Below are 13436 nucleotides of genomic sequence, written 5' to 3' on the forward strand. Positions count from 1 at the left end.
AAAAATAATTTTTCTTGATTTAATCTTGTGCCAAACTTTAAGTTTGGTGTTTTCTTGTTAAGTTTAATATAATTTTCGAAAATTTTTTTTAAGTTTTCTAAAAATTTTAAGTTTGGTGTTCTTTCTTTTGTTCTTGGTGTTCTTGTGAATCTTCAAGGTGTTCTTGAGTCTTTCTTGTGTTTTGATCTTAAAATTTTTAAGTTTGGTGTTCCTTGGTGTTTTTCCTCCAAAATTTTAAAAAATAAGGAGCATTAGATTTAAAAATTTTAAGTCTTGTGTCTTTTATGTGTTTTTCTCTTTCATCGTAAAATTCAAAATTCAAAAAAAATATCTTTTCTAACTAATTTTAAACTATATTTTCGAAATTTTTTTTTTAAAATTCAGATTTCTATTTCAATTCTTATCCTTTTAAGATTTAAAAAAAATTATATATATTTTTATCTTTTTCAAAAATATCCTAACCACTTTCTCTCTCCTCAAATTTTCGAAAATCTTCATAAAAGTTTTCAAATTTTTAATTTTCTTTCTTTATTTATTTTATTTTTATTTCGATTTTTTATTTTATTCTATTTCAAAAATCAATTTTCTTTATATAATAAATTAAATAAAACGGACAATATCAACATCTATATCATCTCCCTTGCTCCATCATGGAACTAAGTGGAAATGCACAGTCCAGGAGGACTCTGGGGTCATATGCTAACCCCACTACTGCTTCATATGGGAGTAGTATCTGTATACCCTCCATTGGAGTTAGTATCTTTGAGTTGAATCCTCAGCTCATTATCATGGTGCGGCAAAGCTGCCAGTATTCCGGTCTTCCACATGAAGAACCTACAGAGTTTCTGGCACAATTTTTACAAATTGCTGACACAGTGCATGATAAGGAAGTAGATCAGGATGTCTACAGATTATTACTGTTTCCATTTGCTGTAAAAGATCAAGCTAAGAGGTGGCTAAATAACCAACCTAAGAACAGCATAAAGACATGGAAACAGCTGTCAGAAAAATTCCTGAATCACTACTTTCCTCCAAAACGGATGACACAGCTAAGGCTAAGCATTCAAGGCTTCAAACAAGGAGATAATGAATCCCTTTATGATGCCTGGGAGAGATACAGAGAGATGCTAAGAAAATGCCCCTCTGAGATGTTTTTAGAGTGGGTGCAATTAGACATCTTCTACTATGGGCTTACAGAAAAGCTCAAATTTCTCTAGATCACTCAGCTGGTGGATCTATACATATGAGAAAAACAATTGAAGAAGCTCAAGAGCTTATTGATACAGTTGCCAGAAATCAGCATCTGTACCTAAGCAGTAAATCTTCCATGAAAGAAGAAGCTAAAACAGTAACTGCTGAACTCAGTCCTGTAGATCAGGCTAATGAATTCAATCAGCAATTAGACTTTCTAACTCAGCAGCTAGCCGAATTCAAGGAAATACTACAGGAAACAAGAATGGCTAACAGGAATATGGAAGTACAGTTAAAGCAAACAGAAAAGCAACTGTCAAAACAAATAACAGAAGAATGCCAAGCAGTTCAATTAAGAAGTGGGAAAACATTAAATACCTCACTTCAAAGTAGCAGGAAGCCAAGAAATGAACAAATGGCTACTTAAAATCCCTCTGAGGACAATCAGAGCCCAGAGAGGAATAAGGCTGGCGCTGAACGCCCAGACCATGCTCATTTCTGGCGTTCAACGCCAGAAACAAGCATGAATCCGGCGTTGAACGCCCAAAGGGAGCACAGTTCTGGCGTTTAGACGCCAGTGACAGATAAGGAGTTGGCGTCTAACACCACTCCAGCTTCCACCCCTGGCATTCAAACGCCAGTGGGGGATTAGTCACATACAAGTGCTGATAACAACCCTTCTAAAAAGGCTTCCCAATCCACATCTGTAGGCAATAAACCTGCAGCAACTAAGGTTGAGGAATACAAAGCCAAAATGCCTTATCCTCAAAAACTCCGCTAAGCGGAACAGGATAAGCAATATGCCCACTTTGCAGACTATCTCAGGACTCTTGAAATAAAGATTCCGTTTGCAGAAGCACTTGAGCAAATACCCTCTTATGCTAAGTTCATGAAAGAGATCTTAAGTCATAAGAAGGATTGGAGGGAAACTGAAAAAGTTTACCTCACTGAAGAATGCAGTGCAGTCATTCTGAAAAGCTTACCTGAGAAGCTTAAAGATCCCGGGAGCTTTATGATACCATGCACATTAGAGGGTAATTGTACCAAGCAGGCTCTACGTGATCTTGGGGCAAGTATCAACTTAATACCTGCATCTATTATCACAAAGCTTGGTTTGACTGAAGAAGTCAAACCAACCCGGATATGTCTTCAACTTGCTGATGGCTCCATTAAATACCCATCAGGCGTGATTGAAGACATGATTGTCAAGGTTGGGTCATTTGCCTTTCCTACTGACTTTGTGGTGCTGGAAATGAAGGAGCACAAGAGTGCAACTCTCATTCTAGGAAGACCTTTCCTAGCAACTGGCCGAACCCTCATTGACGTCCAAAAAGGGGAAGTAACCTTGAGAGTCAATGAGGAGGAGTTCAAGTTGAATGTTGCCAAAGTCATGCAACATCCAGACACCCCAGATGACTGCATGAATGTTGATATCATTGACTCTCTGGTAAGAGAGGTCAATATGGCTGAGAGTCTCGAATCAGAGCTAGAGGACATCTTTAAAGATGTTCAGCCTGATTTGGAGGAATCAGAGAGAATAATAGAACCTCTGAAAATCCCTCAGAAAGAGGAGAAACCTCCCAAACCCGAGCTCAAACCATTACCACCATCCCTGAGATATGTATTTTTGGGAGAAGGTGATACCTTTCATGTAATCATAAGCTCTACCTTAGAGCCACAGGAAGAGGAAGCACTAATTCAAGTGCTAAGGACACACAAGACAGCTCTTGGGTGGTCCATCAGTGATTTTAAGGGCATTAGCCCAGCCAGATGCATGCACAAGATCCTATTGGAGGGTGACACCAAGCCAGTGGTCAAACCACAAAGGCGGCTGAACCCAGCCATGAAGGATGTTGTGCAGAAGGAGGTCACTAAATTACTAGAGGCTGGGATTATTTATCCTATTTCTGACAGCCCCTGGGTAAGCCCTGTCCAAGTCGTCCCTAAGAAGGGAGGCATGACAGTGGTTCATAATGAAAAAAATGAACTGGTTCCTACAAGAACAGTTACAGGGTGGCGTATGTGTATTGATTTTAGAAGGCTCAATACAGCCACCAGAAAGGATCATTTTCCTTTACCATTCATAGACCAGATGCTAGAAAGACTAGCAGGTCATGAATACTACTGCTTCCTGGATGGATATTCAGGTTATAATCAAATTGCAGTAGATCCCCAGGATCAAGAGAAAACGGCATTCACATGCCCATCTGGAGTATTTGCATACAGAAGGATGCCATTTGGCTTGTGCAATGCACCTGCAACCTTTCAAAGGTGCATGCTCTCTATCTTCTCTGATATGGTAGAGAAGTTTCTGGAAGTCTTCATGGATGACTTTTCAGTATTTGGAGACTCATTCAGCTCCTGCCTTAACCATTTAGCACTTGTTCTGAAAAGATGCCAAGAGACCAACCTAGTTTTAAACTGGGAAAAATGTCACTTTATGGTGACTGAAGGGATTGTCCTTGGGCATAAAATTTCAAACAAGGGAATAGAGGTGGATCAAGCTAAAGTTGAAGTAATTGAAAAATTACCACCACCTGCCAATGTTAAGGCAATCAGAAGCTTTCGGGGGCATGCAGGATTCTATAGGAGGTTTATAAAGGATTTTTCAAAAATTGCAAAACCTCTGAGCAATCTGCTAGCTGCTGACACGCCATTTGTGTTTGACACAAAGTGTCTGCAGGTGTTTGAGACCCTGAAAGCTAAGATGGTCACAGCACCAGTTATTTCTGCACCAGACTGGACATTACCCTTTGAACTAATGTGTGATGCCAGTGACCATACCATTGGTGCAGTATTGGGACAGAGGCATAACAAGCTTCTGCATGTCATTTATTATGCTAGCAGTGTTTTAAATGATGCCCAGAAAAATTACACAACCACAGAAAAAGAATTACTTGCAGTGGTTTATGCCATTGACAAGTTTAGATCCTACTTAGTAGGATCAAAAGTGATTGTGTACACTGACCATGCTGCTCTTAAATATCTACTCACAAAGCAGGATTCAAAGCCCAGGCTCATAAGATGGGTGTTGCTTCTGCAAGAGTTTGGTATAGAAATAAGAGACAGAAAAGGAACAGAGAATCAAGTAGCTGATCACCTATCCCGGATAGAACCAGTAGCAGGAGCATCCCTCCCTCCTACTGAGATCTCTGAAACCTTTCCGGATGAGCAATTGTTTGCTGTTCAAGAAGCTCTGTGGTTTGCAGACATTGCAAACTATAAGACACACGGTTTTCCTTATGTAACCATGGAGAGGAAGCATGAAAAGCTTCTCTCACTGCAGATTCAACCAAAGCCCCCACAGTCTAACTCTAAGTTTGGTGTTGGGAGGCCACAACCAAACTCTAAGTTTGGTGTTGAACCCTATCATTCAAACTCTAAGTTTGATGTTGGGAGGTCCCAACCTTGCTCTGATTATCTGTGAGACTCCATGAGAGCTCACTGTCCAGCTAAGGACAGTAAAGAAGCGCTTGCTGGGAGGCAACCCAGCCATTCACAAAATTTAATTTTATTTGTTTTTGCTAATTAATTTTTACAGGTATATGTCAAAGTATCTTCAAAAGGTAAAATAGCAATTGATTAGATTCACAGAGTTACAAGGGAATTTGGAAGATCACTGGCGTGAAAAAGCCAGTAAGAAACATTTTGGGCGTTGAACGCCCAAAAGAAGCACCCACTGGGCATTCATCGCCAGTAAGGGTAGCCATCTGGGCGTTAAACGCCAGAAAGGAGCATCTTCTGGGCGTTGAACGCCAGAAAGAAGCACCTTCTGGGCGTCTAACACCAGATTGACAGCGTCCTGGACCTCTCCATACCAGCTTGTGTATGGAAAGGCATGTCACTTGCCAGTGGAACTGGAACACAAGGCCTACTGGGCAACCAGATTCCTAAACCTTGATGCCAAGTTAGCTGGAGAAAAACGATTGCTCCAGTTAAATGAGCTAGAGGAATTTAGACACAATGCTTTTGAGAATGCAAAAATTTATAAAGAGAAAGCAAAAAGATGGCATGATAAGAAATTGTCATCCAGAGTCTTTGAGCTGGGGCAGAAAGTTCTACTATTTAATTCTAGGCTCAAATTATTCCCCGGGAAATTAAAATTCCGGTGGAGAGGTCCATATGTAATTACAAGTGTATCACCATATGGATACGTGGAGCTTCAGGATAATGACTCTAACAAAAAGTTCATTGTTAATGGACAAAGAGTTAAACATTATCTTGAAAGCAATTTTGAGCAAGAATGCTCAAAACTGATACTTAATTAAAGCTCAGTAATAGTCCAGCTAACAACATTAAAGAAGCGCTTGCTGGGAGGCAACCTAGCCAATCACAAAATTTAATTTTATTCGTTTTGATTAATTAATTGATTTTTACAGGTATATGTCAAAGTATCTTCAAGGTAAAATAGCAATTGATTGGATTCACAGAGTTACAAGGGAATTTGGAAGCTCACTGGCGTGAAAAAGTCAGTAAGAAACATTTTGGGCGTTGAACGCCTAAAAGAAGCACCCACTGGGTGTTCAACGCCAGTAAGGGTAGCCATCTGGGCGTTAAACGCCAGAAAGGAGCATCTTCTGGGCATTGAACGCCAGAAAGAAGCACCTTCTGGGCGTTTAACGCCAGAACTACAGCATCCTGGGCGTTTAGAAAAACGCCCAGTGACAAAGGACTTCCTGGCGTTCAACGCCAGAAAGAAGCAACAGCTGGGCGTTGAACGCCCAGGAGAAGCAGCAATTGGGCGTTAAACGCCCAAAACAAGCAGCATTTGGGCGTTTAACGCCAGAATGGTGGGGAGGAGGTAAAATTCATTTTTCTTCACAAATTTTCTAATTTTTATGTTTCAATTCATAATTTCTTGCATAAACATGTTTTAAAATATCATCCTTCAATTCAAAAAATTTTAATCCTAATTTCTAAAAACACTAATTTCTAAAATCCCTTTTTCAAAAATGTCAAATGTATCTTAATTTATAAACACAAATCTTTTTCCAATCCAAATCTTTTTCAAATCTTTTTCAACTCATCATATCTTTTGGATTTCGAAATTGCCTCTCCCTCTATTCCTCTCCTTTCCTTTCTTTTGCTTGAGGACAAGCAAACCTCTAAGTTTGGTGTGAGTTGCCATGATCACTGAGCTAAAACTGATCAAGATCATGGCACCTAAGGGAACAGGAAGAGCAAGGATGTGAACTGAAGGAACTAAAGCATCAGAAGCTATTCCTTGAAGGACCAAGCACCCCACAGACTAGAGGAACATCCACTTCCTAAAATACAGGTTGCTAAGTTCTAATTTTAAGCTTTAACTCTGTGATAGTATTTTTATAGAAATTTACCTTAGAAGTTATATAGGAATAGTAGTAATTAGTATCTCTATTTTGATTTTATCTCCAATTAAGCTATAATTTATTTTTCTCATCATTATCAAACATGAATAAAATAGTAGATTCTTAGAATAAAGAGGCAATATTTTTTTGAGTTCTTAATAAGGAAAATTCGAATTATTTATATGTGGTGGCAATACTTTTTGTCTTCTGAATGAATGCCTGAACAGTGCATATTTTTTATATTGAATTTTATGAATGTTAAAATTGTTGGCTCCTGAAAGAATGATGAACAAGAGAAATGTTATTGATGATCTGAAAAATCATGAAATTGATTCTTGAAGCAAGAAAAAACAGTGAAAAACAAGCTTGCGAAAAAAAAAGTGAAAAAAAATTACAAGGAATCATTGGATCAAGAAAGGGAATAAAAGCCAACAGCCCTTTAAAACCAAAAGGCAAGGGTGAAAAGGATCCAAGGCTTTGAGCATCAGTGGATAGGAGGGCCCAAGGAAATAGTTCTAGGCTTAAGCGGCTAAATCAAGCTGTCCCTAACCATGTGCTTGTGGCATGCAGGTCCAAGTGAAAAACTTGAGACTGAGTGGTTAAAGTCGTGATCCAAAGCAAAAAGAGTGTGCTTAAGAGCTCTGGACACCTCTAACTGGGGACTTTAGCAAAGCTGAGTCACAATCTGAAAAGGTTCACCCAGTCATGTGTCTGTGGCATTTATGTATCCGGTGGTAATACTGGAAAACAAAGTGCTTAGGGCCACGACCAAGACTCATAAAGTAACTGTGTTCAAGAATCAACATACTACACTAGGAGAATCAATAATACTATCTGAATTCTGAGTTCCTATGGATGCCAATCATTCTGAATTTCAAAGGATAAAGGGAGATGCCAAAATTATTCAGAAACAAAAAGCTACTAGCCCCGCTCATCTAAATTAGAATCTGAGCTTCACTTAAAACTCGGAGATTTTATAACTCTTTAAATTCTTTTTATCCTATTTTATTCATCTAGTTGCTTGGGGACAAGCAACAGTTTAAGTTTGGTGTTGTGATGAGCGGATATTTTATACGCTTTCTGGGGGTAATTTCATGTAGATTTTAGCATGTTTTAATTAGTTTTTAGTAGAATATTATTAGTTTTTAGGCAAAAATCATATTTCTGGACTTTACTATGAGTTTCTGTGTTTTTCTGTGATTTCAGGTATTTTCTGGCTGAAATTGAGGGAGCTGAGCAAAAATATGAGTTCGGCTGAAAAAGGACTGCTGATACTGCTGGATTCTGACCTCCCTGCACTCGAAATGGATTTTAACGGCGTTGGAAAGTAGACATCCAGGGCTTTCCAGCAATATATAATAGTTCATACTTTGCGTGAAGATAGACGACGTAAACTGGCGTTCAACGCCAGTATCATGTTGCTGTATGGCATCCAGCGCCAGAAACAGGTTACAAGCTGGAGTTCAACGCCCAAAATAGCCCCAGGCACATGAGAAGCTTAAGTCTCAGCCCCAGCACACACCAAGTGGGCCCCAGAAGTGGATTTCTGCACTATCTATCATAGTTTACTCATTTTCTGTAAACCTAGGTTACTAGTTTACTATTTAAACAACTTTTAGAGATTTACTTTGCACTGTGGTGGGCGAAATTGTGATCATCAATGGCGCCATCAACATGGTACGCTCAATTGCAATCTCAACTCTTTATCACATCTTCGCACAACTAACCAGCAAGTGTACTGGGTCGTCCAAGTAATAAACCTTACGCGAGTAAGGGTCGATCCCACAGAGATTGTTGGTATGAAGCAAGCTATGGTCACCTTGTAAATCTTAGTCAGACAAACTCAAATGGTTATGAATGATGAATAAAACATAAAGATAAAGATAGAGATACTTATGTAATTCATTGGTGGGAATTTCAGATAAGCGTATGAAGATGCTTGATCCCTTCCGTCTCTCTGCTTTCCTACTGTCTTCATCCAATCCTTCTTACTCCTTTCCATGGCAAGCTGTATGTAGGGTTTCACCGTTGTTAGTGGCTACCTCCCATCCTCTCAGTGAAAATGTTCAACGCACCCTGTCACGGCACGGCTATTCAGCTGTCGGTTCTCGATCATGTCGGAATAGAATCCAGTGATTCTTTTGCGTCTGTCACTAACGCCCCACAATCACGAGTTTGAAGCTCGTCACAGTCATTCAATCATTGAATCCTACTCAGAATACCACAGACAAGGTTTAGACCTTCCGGATTCTCTTGAATTCCGCCATCAGTTCTAGCTTATACCACGAAGATTCCGATTAAGGGATCCAAGAGATAAACATTCAAGCCTTGTTTGCTTGTAGAACAGAAGTGGTTGTCAGGCACTCGTTCATAAGTGAGAATGATGATGAGTGTCACATAATCATCACATTCATCATGTTCTTGGGTGCAAATGAATATCTTAGAACAAGAATAAGCTGAATTGAATAGAAGAACAATAGTAATTGCATTAATACTCGAGGTACAGCAGAGCTCCACACCTTAATCTATGGTGTGTAGAAACTCCACTGTTGAAAATACATAAGAACAAGGTCTAGGCATGGCTGTGAGGCCAGCCTCCCAATGATCTAAGATAGCATAAGAATAAAGATAGCTACCCAGATGAAAATACAATAGCAAAAGGTCTTATTTATAAAGAACTAGTAGCCTAAGGTTTACAAAGATGAGTAAATGACATAAAAATCCACTTCCGGGCCCACTTGGTGTGTGCTTGGGCTGAGCATTGAAGCATTTTCGTGTAGAGACTCTTCCTGGAGTTAAACGCCAGCTTTTGTGCCAGTTTGGGCATTTAACTCCCATTCTTGTGCCAGTTCCGGCGTTTAACGCCGGGCAGTTTTGAGCTGATTTGGAACGCCAGTTTGGGCCATCAAATCTTGGGCAAAGTATGGACTATTATACATTGCTGGAAAGCCCAGGATGTCTACTTTCCAACGCCGTTGAGAGCACGCCAATTGGACTTCCGTAGCTCCAGAAAGTCCACTTCGAGTGCAGGGAGGTCAGAATCCAACAACATCTGCAGTCCTTTTTAGTCTCTGAATCAGATTTTTGCTCAGGTCCCTCAATTTCAGCCAGAAAATATCTGAAATCACAGAAAAACACACAAACTCATAGTAAAGTCCAGAAAAGTGAATTTTAACTAAAAACTAATAAAAATATACTAAAAACTAACTAAAACATACTAAAAACATACTAAAAACAATGCCAAAAAGCGTATAAATTATCCGCTCATCACACCGGATGACATTTTCAGATCTGGATTATACACTCTTTGGCAGCATGAGTCTCTAAACTCCATTGTTGGGGGTGAGGAGCTCTGCAGCGTCCCGATGAATTAATGCAATTACTTTTGTTTTCCATTCAACCACGCTTGTTCTTATCTAAGATGTTCATTCGCACTTAATTATGGAGAAGGTGATGATCCATGACACTCATCACCTTCCTCAATCCATGAACGTGTGCCTGACAACCACCTCCGTTCTACATCAGATTGAATGAGTATCTCTTAGATTCCTTAATCAGAATCTTCGTGGTATAAGCCGGATTGATGGCGGCATTCATGAGAATCCGGAAAGTCTAAACCTTGTCTGTGGTATTCCGAGTAGGATTCTTGGATTGAATGACTATGACGAGCTTCAAACTCCTGAAGGCTGGGCGTTAGTGACAGACGCAAAAGAATCAATGGATTCTATTCCAACCTTATTGAGAACCGACAGATGATTAGTCGTGCTGTGACAGAGCATTTGGACCATTTTCACTGAGAGGATGGGAAGTAGCCATTAACAACGGTGACACCCTACATAGAGCTTGCCATGGAAGGGACCTTGCGTGTGGGAAAAGGATTTCAAGGAAAAGTTGAAATTCAGAGGACAAAGCATCTCCAAAACTCCAACATATTCTCCATTAATAAAGTAACAATTCCTTATTCCAAATACTTTGACTTCTTACAATTAAATCCAAATAACCTTATTGGCATCCTGACTAAGATTAATAAAATAAACATAGCTTGCTTCAAACCAATAATCTCCGTGGGATCGACCCTTACTCACGTAAGGTATTACTTGGACGACCCAGTGCACTTGCTGGTTAGTTGTACGGATTACAAATTCGTGCACCACTTCTTCCATCAAACTTGGACGTAGGTGTGGTATAATCACCAAGCATCCTTCTTGCATTATTGTTGTTAGGTTCGGCTGCCATCTCCTTTTCTTGTTCGAAAATTTCAGCACGGTTGTCTCTGGATTATTGTAATTTAACTTCTCTTAGTTTCCTCTTCAGAGTCCTTTCAGGTTATGGATCAGCTTCAACAAGAATGCCTTTTTCCTTGTTCCTGCTCATATGAAAGAGAAGAGAACAGAAAAAGAAGAGGAATCCTCTATGTCACAGTAAAGAGGTTCCTTATTATTAGTAGAAGAAGAAGGGAATAAAGAAAGGAGAATCCAAATACAAGGGTAAGGATAGGGACAGTGATTTGAGATGAAGAGAGGTGAAGAGAGGTATTAGTAAATGAATAAATAAATAGAAAAAGATGAGAGAGGGAGAAATTTTCGAAATTAAATTTTGAAAAGGAGTTAAATGATTTTCGAAAATAAAGATAAGAAATGAAATTAAAATTAAAATTTAAAACAATTAATTAATTAAAAAAAAAGAATTTTTTTTGAAAAAGAGGGAAGTATTTTCGAAAAAGAGAGAGAAAAGTTGTTAGGTGGTTTTGAAAACGATAAGAAACAAACAAAAAGTCAAATAGTTAGTTGAAAAAGATTTAAAAATCAAATTTGAAAAGATTAGAAGATAAGAAGTTAGAAAAGATATTTTAAAATTTTTGAAAAAGATAAAATTTTGAAAAAGATATGATATAAAAGATAAGATAAGATAGATTTAATTTTTAAAATTAAAATTAATTACTTGACTAACAAGAAACTAAAAGATATGATTCTAGAATTTAAAGATTGAACCTTTCTTAACAAGAAAGTAACAAACTTCAAATTTTTGAATCAATCACATTAATTGTTTAGCATAATTTTCGAAAATAAAGATAAAATTAAGAAAAAGATTATTGAAAAATATTTTTAAATTTTCAAAAATCATAAGATAAAAATGAAAAAGATTTGATTTTTGAAAAAAGTTTTGAAAAGATAGGATTTTTAAAATTGAAAATTTGACTTGACTTACAAGAAATAGCTAAGTTTTAAAAAGTTTTGACTAAGTCAACTCAAATTTTCGAAAATTATGAGAAAAAAAAGGAAAAGATATTTTTTGATTTTTTTTTGAATTTAATGATAAGAGAGAAAATCATGAAAATGACCCAAAATATGAAAATTTTGGATCAAAACACATGATGCATGCAAGAACACTATGAATGTCAAGATGAACACCAAGAACACTTTGAAGATCATGATGAACATCAAGAACATATTTTTGAAAAATTTTTGATGCAAAGAAAACATGCAAGACACCAAACTTAGAAATCTTTAATGCTTAGAAAATATGAATGCAAAGATGTACATGAAAAACAACAAAAGACACAAAACAAGAAAACATCAAGATCAAACAAGAAGACTTACCAAGAACAACTTGAAGATCATGAAAAACACCATGAATGCATGAATTTTTCGAAAAGATGCAAGAACAATATGAATATGCAATTGACACCAAACTTAAAAATTGACTCAAGACTCTAAGAAGAAATACAAAATATTTTTTTATTTTTATAATTTTATATTTTTTTCTGGATTTTTGTTTTATTATTTTCAAAAAACATATAGGAAAAATAAAATAAGAAATTCAAAATTTTTAATAAGAATTCCAGGAATCTTTCAATGTTAGCCTAAAGCTCCAATCTAAGGGTTGGGTATGGCTTAATAGCCAGCCAGCTTTAGAAGATATAAATTAGGCATATATCAGTTGATATTCCAATTAACTTACCTCTATGCTGATGGTTTGGAAGCTTCAATCCAATTGAGTTAGACATGGCTTTACAGCCAGCCAAGCTTCAACATGCTTCATGAAACACTAGAATTCATTCTAAAAAATTTAGAATAATTTTTCAAAAACAAAGGGAAAATTTTTAAAAATATTTTTGAAAACTTTTTGAAAACACAATAAAAGAAAAATTACCTAATCTGAGCAACAAGACCAACCGTTAGTTGTCCAAACTCGAACAATCCCCAGCAACAGCGCCAAAAACTTGGTGCACGAAATTGTGATCATCAACAATGGCTCCAAAGACTTGGTGCTCTCAAACATGAATCACACTTAGTCACAACTCCGCACAACTAACCAGCAAGTGTACTGGGTCGTCCAAGTAATAAACCTTACGTGAGTAAGAGTCGATCCTACAGAGATTGTTGGTATAAAGCAAGCTATGGTCACCTTGTAAATCTCAGTCAGGCGGATAATAATTGATTATTGGGTTTTCGAATAATAATAAATAATAAACAGAAAATAAAGATAGAGTTACTCATGTAACTCAATGGTCGGAATTTCAGACAAGTGTATGGAGGTGCTGTGTTCCTTATGAATCTCTGATTTCCTACTGCTTTTATCCAATCCTTCTTACTCCTTTCCATGGCAAGCTGTATGTAGGGCATCACCGTTGTCAATGGCTACATCCCATCCTCTCAATGAAAATGGTCCAAATGCTGTGTCACATCACGGCTAATCATCTGTCGGTTCTCGACCATGTTGGAATAGAATCCCTTGATTCTTTTGCGTTTGTCATCACGCCCAGCAATCGTGAGTTTGAAGCTCGTCACAGTCATTCAATCCCGGAATCCTACTCGGAATACCACAGACAAGGTTAGACTTTTCGGATTCCCATGAATGCTGCCATCAATTCTAGCTTATACCACGAAGATTCTGCTTAAGGAATCCAAGAGATAT

Source organism: Arachis hypogaea, chromosome 3, assembly GCF_003086295.3.
Source record: "Arachis hypogaea cultivar Tifrunner chromosome 3, arahy.Tifrunner.gnm2.J5K5, whole genome shotgun sequence".
Taxonomy (NCBI): Eukaryota; Viridiplantae; Streptophyta; class Magnoliopsida; order Fabales; family Fabaceae; genus Arachis; species Arachis hypogaea.